The 13,587-nt window shown below is 45.5% G+C and overlaps 1 protein-coding gene across 10 annotated transcripts in view; it reads right to left on the bottom strand.

Annotated features, from left to right (window-relative positions):
• cblb (Cbl proto-oncogene B, E3 ubiquitin protein ligase) overlaps positions 1-13,587 on the bottom strand; it is a 171,648-nt gene that overhangs the window by 113,983 nt on the left and 44,078 nt on the right. The window lies entirely within an intron of this gene.

Genomic DNA, 13,587 nt, shown 5'->3' with positions numbered 1-13,587 from the left:
AAAATCAAAAGACAGTTACATGTAGGCTTGACACTATATAAATGTCATGGTTACAGGTTTTGGACTTTTGAATTATTTATTAATCATTTAAAGCTCCACTGGAATTCTTAGTATGTATGTATTCGTACACACACACACACACACACACGCACGCACGCACGCACGCACACACACACACACACCTGTAGTTTATATTAGGGCTGGACGGAACTAGTTTAGCCTGGAAACTAAACTCGATCTTGGACACTGGTTATATTAAACAATTTCTTTCCTCTACTGGCTGTCAAAGAAAAAGAACAACAACAATAACAATGACAAATAAAAATAAAAATAAACTAAAAAATAAACAACTTATCCCATTATCTAAAATACATTGTTGATGTACCACAAAAAGGTACCCCAGACCTGATCAAAAATATCTTCTCTCCCCTTAACTCTGTGCGTAACTTGCTCATATAATGCCATCTTGGACATTTGTTCAGTCCATTCCCTGAAACAACAGGGGTTAGATGACTTCCAGTGACAGAAGTCATCTAACAGAATCCATGGATGGCAGGCTTTTGAGTGTCCTTGCAAAGAAAGGTGGCTATATTGGTCGCTGATTTGTTTTTGTTTTGTTTTTGAATGTCAGAAATGTATATTTGTGAATGTGGAGATGTTATAATGGTTTCACTGGTAAAAATAAATAATTTAAATGGTATATATTTGTTTTTTGTTAAGTTGCCTAATAATTATGCACAGTAATAGTCACCTGCACACACAGATATCCCCCTAAAATAGCTAAAACTAAAAACAAACTAAAAACTACTTCCAAAAACATTCAGCTTTGATATTAATGAGTTTTTTGGGTTCATTGAGAACATGGTTGTTGTTCAATAATAAAATTATTCCTCAAAAATACAACTTGCCTAATAATTCTGCACTCCCTGTATAAACCAACACGGGATCTTTTCTCTGAGTGAAAAAGACCTCTTAAGGTGTAGGAGCCACAAGACTTCAATCGCAACGATAAAAACGATAAAAAATTGAAATATCGCGATAGAATATGGGTAAAACATGCCTGTGTGTAACATATGTGTTAAATACTTGTGAATTTCACCCAAAACGCATTTTTTTTTGGATTAAATATGTCATTTTTGCATCTCGGTCTCCTACCTGTGTGATCTGAGTCTGTGTGCGTTCGTGTGTGTGTGCGCTGCGTGGTGACGTAGGCGCGTGCATGTGTGCCCCGGTCACAGCTCCTTTCAGCATGGCCGGAGGCAAGTCACTGCCACGTTGCTCTCTGTGAATTAAAGTTTGTTCAGACCCCAAGCTGCAATGTGAATACAGCTGAACCGCCGCGTTTTTGTTTGTCATTAAGAGACTCATTCGGGATAAGTTTTGTGGAGGGCGGAGTTCGCTAATATACACTTATAATGAGTTTTAGCCGAGAACGCAGCTGAAATGCTAGCATGCTAAGTTAGCCTGATCGGCTTGAGAGCATACTCGCGGCAGTCTTTTTTTTAACAGCATGCACTCTTTTTTCCTTCATCAGGAGAGGTGTACTGGCAGTCGCGTGACACACACAGAACAGACACATATTTCTGTGTTGCAGGTATGGAGATGTTCTCATGTTTTGGAGATGCAGTCTTTCATTCATTGTTTTTATAAGTACAGTGTTGTATTGCCTGTTAGATGGCGGTTATTAATATAATTATACTGAAGTATAATGTTTGAACTATAAGTACCAGAATATTGGATCTTGGTCAGATATTGTATTTATCTGACTGTTTATTTGTTTTTGAATTTTTTTTTTATTGTTCTTATAAGTTGTTTTTGATGTTTTTTTAATGACATATTATTTATTTTGTGCTTTTTGTTTTTGAGAGCTTAAGTTAAGGTTTTAAAACAATTTGTTGTATTTGATTTATTATTGTAGTGTTAATGAAGCTGCAGACACAGCTCCTTTCAGCATGGCCGGAGGAGAAGTGTACTGGCAGTCGCGTGACACACACAGAACAGACTTTTATTTCTGTGTTGCAGATGTGCAGTAAACAGCCAAAGACCCAGTACTGTCTCCTGCCTCTTACTTTCATGCCAGAACACAACGCAAGAACAACAGGCGTAACACTTGAACGGGTTACATTGGTGCCGTGACCCTTTGGATTCATCAAGCATCGACGTCATCTCGATCACCGTGGGGAGCTCTTCGCAATTGCCCTTGTTCCAAGTTGGTTGCTTTTCCTAACTTGTGTGGGACTTTTTGAATGAGCTTGTACATTTAATCTGCTCAATTCTCATCCTGAATAACATTAAGTGTTAGTTACCAATACTGTGTTTGCTTTTGTACAGTTGCACTATTTGGAATCTTGTTTCTTGTGATTGTGCTTTATTCATCTTTATGGAGTCAGCATCTGGTTCAGAGGCAACTGGTGTTCCTGATGGGGAGGTTTCCTCTAATGTTGGTTTGGGGCGAGGGTGGTTTCCTGGGGATGGGGTTCAGACACCTAAAGTTGGTGTGTCATTTGCTCCCAAGTTTTGTTCCACTCGTCTCCAGGTTCCCCCCTGTGACATTCAGACCCCGCAGACAGCTGCCAATGCTGAGTTGAGTACACTCATTTCAAATTTGGCCAATCAGATTGGTCAGTCCATTGCAGCCCAGCTGCAGGGTGATAAGGGGACCAGTATGCCTACTGAAACCTCTAAGGCTGAGTTTTCAGGGGTGATGGCAGTGATAAATTCTCCATTCATGAATGGGTTGAAATGATGGAAATGTACTTTGTAAAACGCAACACACCAACAGATCAGCGATCACGTGACATATTGGCTAGGTTGATGGGGAAGGCTAAGGATGTAGTGAGGGTCACCCTACGTCACAACCCCTCACTTGACCATGTCCAGGTTCCTGAATTGATATTTGACATTCTGAAACAGCACTTTAGTGTACTGACTTACTCTTCTATGCCTATGGCTGACTTCTATAACACCAAACCATTACAACATGAGGGAGTGATGGAATATTGGATAAGGCTAAACAATGCTATTGACTTTGCTGACGAGTGCTTGCGTAGGCAGGGGCGTAATGTTGAGGATCCAGGGCGTGAGGTCTCGATGATGTTCATCAAGTATTGCCCTGACCCCATCGTCTTGAACAGGCTCAGCATCAAAGCAGCTGAGGAGTGGACAACCACTGAGTTTCAAGAACGCATTGATAGCTTCCAGCGTGAACTCAGGGCAGTTTCCACACCTCACAGAGGAGAGAGGTTAGCCACAACTGCTCTCTTGTGCCTCAAGAAGCGATGGCATCACAGCCTGTGCAGGAGAGTGTCGGCTTGCAGTCTCAGCCTACAGCACCAGCCTCAAACCTCGCTTATCAGCTTTCGCCCACAGCAGTTTGCTTCACTCCTGTTCTAGCTGATGTTTCGACAACCTGTCCTTCTGGGACATCAGTGTCTTCTTGTCCGGTGCCTACACCTACTCCTCAGTTCCAACAGTCACCAACAAGCCCTGTGACCACTCAGTCTAGTCAGCAGTCAGTTGGTTGCGAGCTTGGTTCGACTAACACCCAAGCTTTTGACGTGACTGGCATGCGCGCTCTGATCAGCCTCTTGGATCGCGTGATTGCATGTCAGAATGTGCAGACTGCAGCCCCTGCATCTGCACCTTCACAGCATTTTACCCGCAGGCCCTTTCTTAAGAAGAGTTGTCAGGTCTGTGGCAACACTGGTCATTCCACTCACATGCACTGCAGGAGAGAGAATCTCTGTCTTGCATGCTTTGCTCCTGGTCATTGGAAAAAGGACTCTCACGGTCGTCGTGAGGGACGGGAGGCTGGAGCTGTCGCGAGGCAGAGTTGGCCTTTGGAAAACTGAATCGCCCACACTTGGAGAGGGGCAGTGTGGGGGATGAACCTAATACCCTCAATCATGATGAATCGGATCTTGAATTTCTTTATGTCAACACCTGTTCAACAATTCCAGAGGGATACCGTGTCGTGGTTCAGGGACCAGCAGTAGTGCCTACATTTAGTGAATTGTTCTACACCCAAGTTGCAGTGAATGACAAGGTTAACTTGAGGGGCATGATGGATTCCGGGTCCATGGCTTGCACTATGAGTGAAGAGGCCGAGAAGTCACTTAGAGAGGCTGGAGCTCTTGTGAGTGGACCGCAGTCGGCCGAACGTATTGTACTGGTTGGCTGTGGTGGGAAGCAGACCCACCCAAAGTGCATTTATGACTTGACACTTACTGTCCACAGTGTAAAATGCATTGTACCAGTTTTGGTAGTGTCGGGCCAGCGTGATGAGCTCATCATTGGCTCCAATGTCCTCAAGTACCTGATGCGAGTTATGAAACATTCTGATGACTATTGGAAGCTTGTGTCTGTGGGGAGCAAGCACTTGCTTCTTGACTATGAGCACTTCTTGGACATGATGTCGTGCACCACTAGATGGAGGGGTGAGGAGGTTCCTGACAAAATTGGCACTGTGAAACTGCCTCGTGCTGTGACACTACTCCCACAGTATGAGCATCTGGAATGGGGCAGGCTGCCCAGCAATGTGCCAGTCTCTCCAGGCAGCACGATTATCGTGGAACCTTGCACCTCTGGGTCTGGGCCGAGAGACATTCTTGTTGGCCGGGTGATCACATCCATGTGGGGTGATCGGTGGGTGCCATTGAAGATGACCAATCTCTCCTCAAAACCGCTAACCTTGAAACGCAACTCGAGGGTTGCTGTTGTTTCATCTTGCCTTGCGGTGGAGGACCTTGATTTCCAGCAGGACTCCTGCAAGATGGCGAGTATGGCCCAGGTACCAGTCAGTGGGCCAGCCGCTACTGAGGCTGTCTTGAATGACAGGTTGTGCTCCCTAGGTTTGGGTGATCTTGACATTGACTCAGCCAGCTTACATTCAAAGAGAGAGCTTGTTGAGCTAATTGAGCAGTATGAGGACATCTTCTCTAGACACCCGCCTGACTGTGGCGAAGCTAAACGCTTTGTACATCGGATCCACCTGACTGATGAACGCCCATTCCGCATGCCTTACAGAAGAGTACCCCCTGCTCACTGACATGGAGGAGAAAGGGATTATTCGCAAATCCATCAGCGAGTATGCATCCCCCCTCGTCATGGTCTGGAAGAAGGATGGTGGATTGAGGATCTGTACGGACTTCAGGTGGTTGAATGCGCGAACTCTTAAGGATGCGCACCCACTCCCTCACCAAGCAGATTACCTTGCCGCGCTTGGGGGCAATGCCTTCTTCAGCATGATGGACTTAACCTCTGGGTTTTAGAACATTCCAATGTGTGAGGAGGATAAGAAGTACACCGCTTTCACAACGCCTGTTGGCCTGTACGAATACAACCGGATGCCACAAGGGCTCTGCAATAGCCCAGCTTCATTTATGCGCATGATGCTGAACATCTTTGGTGACCTCAACTTCACCAGTCTGCTCTGCAACTTGGATGACCTCCTGGTCTTTGCTCCCACTGAAGAGGAAGCCCTCTGCCGGCTCCGAGCTGTTTTTCAAAGGTTGAGAGACAACAATCTCAAGCTGAGTCCAAAAAAGTGTCATCTGCTGCGGAAGTCAGTCAGGTTTCTTGGTCATGTCATCGACCAGACCGGAGTCGCTGTGGACCCAGCTAAGGTGGAAGTGATTTCCAAGATGCCAAAGGAGGCTCTAATGGAGAAGGATGGTTGCACTCCTTCTGTGAAAAGGATTAAGTCCTTTTTAGGAATGGACTTTTTCTATCAGTGCTTCATTCCTGGTTGCTCAGCCATTGCCAAGCCTCTGTTTGCTCTGACGGCTGGCCAGAAGAGGAAGGGACGGACTAGTCAGGCTTAGAGGGGTGCTGGCATGTTCAGGAAGTTGACTGCTGCAGATTGGAGCCCTGCATGTGACAAGGCCTTTCATAAACTGAAGGACGACCTCCTTAACTGTGCCGTGTTGGCTCATCCTGACTTTTCACGACCGTTCATTTTGTCTGTGGATGCTTCTCTGGATGGACTGGGAGTGGTTTTATCACAATTGCCTATCGACGGGGACAAGGCACGCCCTATTGCTTTCGCGAGCAAAGCGCTAAGCAGGTCACAGCAGAGATACCCAGCCCATCGCCTTGAGTTCATGGCCCTGAAGTGGAGCATCTGTGAAAAGTTCAGCCATTGGTTGAAGGGGCACAAGTTCACAGTGTGGACTGACAACAACCCGCTCGTTCATATATTGACCAAGCCCAAGCTGGACGCTTATGAACAAAGGTGGGTGGCCAAGCTGTCATCCTACAACTTTGATTTGAGGTACATCCCGGGTCGAAAGAATGTTGTAGCAGATGCACTCAGTCGTGACCACTTCACCTATTCTATTGGTGGGCGCTTGCTTCAGGAGCCCTATGAGCACTTGGTGCGGAATGGAGAAGGTGCGGCGGCTCATGAGGTGCAGGACGCTTTCAGGTTTGGTGTCCAAAATCTTCAGGTTGCCCAACAACCTGTTCCAGCTCTGACCTCAGAAGATTCCTACAGTTCGTCGGAAGTCACAGCTACCTTGGTTCACCATGATTACTGGGAAACCGCTGCGGAGAATAGAGCTGCGTCCCTTCTCCACCTTGTTCAGCAGTTGCAACCAGTTGGCAATGAGGTACTGCCTTCACTTACCATACATGAGCTGGAGGACCACCAACTTCAAGATCCTATCATCTCCGCTGTCCTGCCACTCGTAGCCTGCAGGAGGCGCCCTTCCAGGCGTGAGAGACATGATATGGATTCCAGGGCACTGGCCTTATTGAAGCACTGAATTTACGGGCGCAGGCCTTGAAAGGTGTCCACGATTTGGCAGGGCACCAGGGTCAAGTTCGGACCCTCCACCTAGCAAGGCAACGTTTTTTCTGGCCCAATATGGAGAGGGATGTGAAGGAGCATGTTCGGTGCTGTGGAAGGTGCATACTTGCCAAGACTCCAGAGCCTGCAGCACGAGCCCCATTAGAGAGCATTAAGACCTCTGCTCCCATGGAGCTCATCTGCATTGACTTTTGGTCAGCAGAGGACAAAAAGAAGCGCTCTGTTGATGTGCTTGTGGTGACTGACCACTTCATGAAAACGGCCTTTGCTTTCCCGTGCAAGAATCAGACTGCCAAGCAGGTTGCCAGAAAGTCATGGGACTGTGTTTTTTGTGTATATGGTTTCCCTGAGCGTATTCACTCAGACCAAGGTCCCAGCTTTGAAAGTGAATTATTTTCTGAACTCCTGCAGATTTCGGGCGTTGCCAAGTCTCACGCTACTGCTTATCACCCTATGGGCAATGGTGGCACGGAGCGGTTCAACCGCACACTTGGCAACATGCTGCGCGCTCTCCCTCTCAGAGCCAAACAGGAATGGCTGCAGCAGATTCAGACATTGACCTTTGCTTATAATGCAACTGTTCACAAGACTACTGGATATGTCCCATTCTACTTGATGTTCGGCCGTGTCCCACGACTACCGGTCGACGTTATGTTCAAGTCTGTTTTGCATGATCCCATTGTGGTGGACTTTAACAGCTACTCCAAGCTTCTTCTGTCATACTTGTCTGAGGCTGCCAAGATCGCCCAGGAGCACACCAGCAATGAGCAGGAGCATCAGGCTCATCAATATAATAAGAAAATCAAAGGTGTGTCTCTGAATGTTGGGGATCGCGTCCTGCTTGCCAATAAAGGCGAGCGGGGCAAGAAGAAACTTGCAAACAAGTGGGAGCCTCAGGTTTATACTGTTGTGGAGAGGCATCCCAGGACCCACATTTACAGGATCAGTGACTCTTCAGGCCAAAGTAAGGCTGTACACAGAAACCTTCTGTTGGACGTGAGTTTCCTTCCTGTTCAGGATTCATTGGGAAGTCAGTCCCTGGACGTTTTCTCCAGTGAGGGGGATCTCAGTGCTTGTGGGGATCTGGAGGATCCTGGCAGTCTAGAGACAGAGTCTACCGCAGCAAGGACTTCCTTGTGGGTCCTTTCGGATTTGAGCCATGGAGTGGATGTGGATTCTGTGGCAGGAGAGCATGCCTCACAGGCCACGGATCGTCGGCACGGTTCATGTGATGGTGCAGATGTGGACAATGCCTTACCTGACTCTCAGACTTGCACAAGGCACACTTCAGCAAGCCCTTCTGGTCAGGCCCAGCACTTTGCTCTTCCTACTCCGGTTGACTGTTCCGCTACCTCTGATTTGACACAGTCTGGCACAGTTTCTGCTCCAGGTGCCTGTCATGGGGACGCTGTTGTTCCGCAGACTGTTCCTGTTTCTGGCTCAGACATGAATCAGACCTCTGGTCAGCCGTATACTGGGCAGCCATCCAACTTGCCAAGACATGACCCTGACCATGCCAATGTTCGAGGCAGAGTGGTTACCAGAGTAGGTCGGGTGGTAAAGTCAGTCAACAGGCTGACAGAAAATATGGTCCAGAAGCCTATTACATGGGGCCTGTTACCGCCACGGGAGACTCGGCCTCTGACATAGACTGTTTTTGGTCATCCCATTGCATATTATGAATGTGTTGTATTTGCTTTCCAATTTGCTGACTCTTGGTGGCGCTGTCACTTGGTGTTCGCTCGCTCTGTGGTAGAGTATCACTTCCTGTTCCTGCTCAAACACAGTGGTGTTTCTGAGTAGCTTATTTGCTTAGCGATTTAATTAACAACTTTTAAATACATTCTTCTTTCATAGTATAATCTTCACGTGCTTCCTCCGAAGCACACTTTCTGTGTACTCACTACCTAATTTATAGCCAAAGTATTCACTCACTGTCTCTGTACTGTCTCGCTAGCCTAGCTTAGCTCGTAGCCGACTCATTAGCACCATGGCTACTTCACCTGTCCCTCCTGCACTTTCTTGCTCATTGTGTCAGATGTTTAGTTACTCCTCGGCCTCCTTTAGCAGTAATGATATCTGTAACAAATGTAGCATATTTGCAGCTCTGGAGGCCAGGATTACTGAATTGGAGACTCGGCTTCGCACCCTTCATTCACCCGCAGCTAGCCAGGCCCCTGTAGCTGGTGCAGCCGAAAATAGCGTAGGCCCCGCTAGCTGTTCCCCGGCAGGTCCCAAGCAGCTGGGGAATCAGGGCGGCTGGGTCACGGTGAGGAGGAAGCATAGTCCTAAACAGAAGCCCCAGGTACACCACCAACCCGTTCATGTGTCTAACCGTTTTTCCCCACTCGGCGACACACCCGCCGGGGGTCAAACTCTGGTAATTGGCGATTCTGTTCTCAGACATGTGAAGCTAGAGACACCGGCAACCATAGTCAATTGTCTTCCAGGGGCCAGAGCAGGCGACATTGAAGGAAATTTAAAACTGCTGGCTAAGGGTAAACGTAAATTCAGTAAAATCATAATTCACGTCGGCAGTAATGACACCCGGTTACGCCAATCGGAGGTCACTAAAATCAATATTGAATCGGTGTGCAACTTTGCCAAAACAATGTCGGACTCTGTAGTTTTCTCTGGTCCCCTCCCCAATCAGACCAGGAGTGACATGTTTAGCCGCATGTTCTCCTTAAATTGCTGGCTGTCTGAGTGGTGTCCCAGAAACGATGTGGGCTTCATAGATAATTGGCAAACCTTCTGGAGGAAACCTGGTCTTGTTAGGAGAGACGGCATCCATCCCACTTTGGATGGAGCAGCTCTCATTTCTAGAAATATGGACAAATTTATTAAACCCCCCAAAATATGACTATCCAGAGTTGGGACCAGGAAGCAGAGTTGCAGTCTTACACGCTTCTCTGCAGCTTCTCTCCTCCTGCTACCCCCCCAAAAACCCATCTCCATAGAGACTGTGTCAGCTTCCAAAAAGACAAAAAACAAACTAAAAACCAGCAACAAACAACTTAAACATAAACAATCACAAAGAAAGAACAATACAGTATCCACATCTGAACCAAAGAGTAAAACAGTGAAATGTGGATTATTAAATATTAGGTCTCTCTCCTCCAAGTCTCTGTTAGTACATGACTTAATAATTGATCAACAAATTGATTTACTCTGCCTTACAGAAACCTGGTTGCAGCAGGATGATTATGTTAGTTTAAATGAATCAACACCCCCGAGCCATTCTAACTACCAGAAATCTCGAAGCACAGGCCGAGGGGGCGGTGTGGCAGCAATTTTTCACACCAGCCTATTAATTAATGAAAGACCAAGACAGACTTTTAATTCATTTGAAAGCCTGATGCTTAACATTGTCCACCCCAGCTGTGAAACTCAGAAACCAGTCTTACTTGTTATCATCTATCGTCCACCTGGGCCTTACACAGAGTTTCTGTCTGATTTCTCAGACTTTATATCTAATTTAGTTCTGAGCTCAGATAAAATAATTATTGTGGGTGATTTTAACATCCATGTAGATGCTAAAAATGACAGCCTCAACATGGCATTTAATCTGTTATTAGACTCAATTGGTTTCTCTCAAAATGTAAAAGAACCCACCCACCACTTTAATCACACTCTAGATCTTGTTTTAACATATGGCATCGAACCTGAACATTTAACAGTGTCTCCTGAAAACCCTCTCCTGTCTGATCATTTCCTGATAACATTTACTTTTACAATAATTGATTACACAGCGGTGAAGAGTAGACTTTATCAAAGTAGATGTCTTTCTGAAAGCACTGTAACTAAGTTTAAGAATATAATCCACCCACTGTTATCATCTCCAATGCCCTGTACCAACACAGAGCAAAGCAGCTATCTGAACGCTACCCCAACAGAGGTCGATTATCTTGTTAATAATTTCACCTCCTCACTACGTACGACTCTGGATACTGTAGCTCCTGTGAAAACTAAGGCCTCAAATCAGAAGTACCTGACTCCGTGGTATAATTCTGAAACACGTACCCTAAAGCAGATGACTCGTAATCTGGAGAGGAAATGGCGTGTCACAAATCTAGAGGATCATCATTTAGCCTGGAGAAATAGTTTGCTGCTTTATAAGAAAGCCCTCCGCAAAGCCAGAACATCTTACTATTCATCACTGATTGAAGAAAATAAGAACAACCCTAGGTTTCTCTTCAGCACTGTAGCCAGGCTGACAAAAAGTCAGAGCTCTTTTGAGCCAACCATCCCTTTAACGTTAACTAGTAATGACTTCATGAACTTCTTCACAAATAAAATTTTTATCATTAGAGAAAAAATTACCAATAATCATCCCACAGATGTAATATTATCTACAGCTACTCTTAGTACCATTGATATTAAGTTAGACTCTTTTTCTCCAATTGATCTTTCTGAGTTAACTTCAATAATTACTTCCTCCAAACCATCAACGTGTCTTTTAGACCCCATTCCTACAAAACTGCTCAAAGAAGTCCTGCCATTAATTAATTCTTCGATCTTAAATATGATCAACCTATCCCTAATAATCGGCTATGTACCACAGGCCTTCAAGCTGGCTGTAGTTAAACCTTTACTCAAAAAGCCATCTCTAGACCCAGCAGTCTTAGCTAATTATAGGCCAATCTCCAACCTTCCTTTCATATCAAAAATCCTTGAAAGAGTAGTTGTCAAACAGCTAACAGATCATCTGCAGAGGAATGGTTTATTTGAAGAGTTTCAGTCAGGTTTCAGAGCTCAGCACAGCACAGAAACAGCTTTAGTGAAGGTTACAAATGATCTTCTTATGGCCTCTGACAGTGGACTCATCTCTGTGCTTGTCCTGCTAGACCTCAGTGCAGCGTTCGATACTGTTGATCATAATATCCTATTAGAGCGATTAGAACATGCTGTAGGTATTACAAGTACTGCGCTGCAGTGGTTTGTATCATATCTATCTAATAGACTCCAATTCGTGCATGTAAATGGAGAGTCCTCTTCACACACTGAGGTTAATTATGGAGTTCCACAGGGTTCAGTGCTAGGACCAATTCTGTTTACATTATACATGCTTCCCTTAGGCAGTATCATTAGAAGACATAGCATACATTTTCACTGCTATGCAGATGACACCCAGCTCTATCTGTCCATGAAGCCAGATAACACACACCAATTAGTTAAACTGCAGGAATGTCTTAAAGACATAAAGACCTGGATGGCCGCTAACTTTCTGCTTCTTAATTCAGATAAAACTGAGGTTATTGTACTCGGCCCTGAAAATCTTAGAAATATGGTATCTAATCAGATTCTTACTCTGGATGGCATTACCTTGGCCTCCAGTAACGCGGTGAGGAACCTTGGAGTCATTTTTGACCAGGACATGTCCTTCAACGCACATATTAAACAAATATGTAAGACTGCTTTCTTCCATTTGCGCAACATCTCTAAAATTAGAAATATCCTGTCTCAGAGTGACGCTGAAAAACTAGTTCATGCATTTATTACTTCCAGGCTGGACTACTGTAATTCATTATTATCAGGATGTCCAAAAAACTCACTGAAAAGCCTTCAGCTAATCCAAAATGCTGCAGCAAGAGTCCTGACAGGGACTAGAAAGAGAGAGCATATTTCTCCTGTTTTGGCTTCCCTTCATTGGCTTCCTGTTAAATCCAGAATTGAATTCAAAATCCTGCTCCTCACATACAAGGTCTTAAATAATCAGGCCCCATCTTATCTTAATGACCTTGTAGTACCATATCACCCTATTAGAGCGCTCCGCTCTCGCTCTGCAGGCCTACTTGTTGTTCCTAGAGTATTTAAAAGTAGAATGGGAGGGAGAGCCTTCTGTTTTCAGGCCCCTCTTCTGTGGAACCAGCTTCCAGTTTGGATTCGGGAGACAGACACTATCTCTACTTTTAAGATTAGGCTTAAAACTTTCCTTTTTTCTAAAGCATATAGTTAGGGCTGGACCAGGTGACCCTGAATCCTCCCTTTGTTATGCTGCAATAGATGTAGGCTGCCGGGGGATTCCCATGATGCATTGAGTTTTTCCTTTCCAGTCACCTTTCTCACTCACTATGTATTAATAGACCTCTCTGCATTGAATCATATCTGTTATTAACCTCTGTCTCTCTTCCACAGCATGTCTTTATCCTGTCTTCCTTCTCTCACCCCAACCGGTCGCAGCAGATGGCCGCCCCTCCCTGAGCCTGGTTCTGCCGGAGGTTTCTTCCTGTTAGGGGGTCATATGATTGTTGGGTTTTTCTCTGTATCTATGAAGCGCCTTGAGGCGACTTTTGTTGTGATTTGGCGCTATATAAATAAAATTGAATTGAATTGAATCATGACACCCGCCCTGTGCGTCTTTAATGGGACCACGTTTGATGAGGTGTAGGCTGCACCTTTGTGTTCTGAAAGGGTTGGAGGCCTGATCAACCTATCCAACTTCTTTTAATCCATTTACGGATAGTTTTTTAACTGAACTATGGGATAAGATCCTTGGGTTGCCTGGTCCGGAGGTGATGGTAGTTCAGCATCGTTGTGCCTCTTGGTATTGCAGTACCATTCAGATGTGTAGTGATTTTGGTGAAATTCAGGGGGGGTGAATGTAACATACGTGTTAAATACTTGTGAATTTCACCCAAAACACTTTTTTTTTTGGATTAAATATGTCATTTTTGCATCTCGGTCTCCTACCTGTGTGATCTGAGTCTGTGTGCGTTCGTGTGTGTGTGCGCTGCGTGGTGACGTAGGCGCGTGCTTGTGTGCCCCGGTCACAGCTC

This window comes from Mchenga conophoros, linkage group LG10, assembly GCF_057382185.1.
Source record: "Mchenga conophoros isolate Kocher_MC1m ecotype Shallow Benthic linkage group LG10, M_conophoros_male_GT1.1, whole genome shotgun sequence".
NCBI lineage: Eukaryota > Metazoa > Chordata > Actinopteri > Cichliformes > Cichlidae > Mchenga > Mchenga conophoros.
This window is presented reverse-complemented; position numbering and strand designations above follow the sequence as displayed.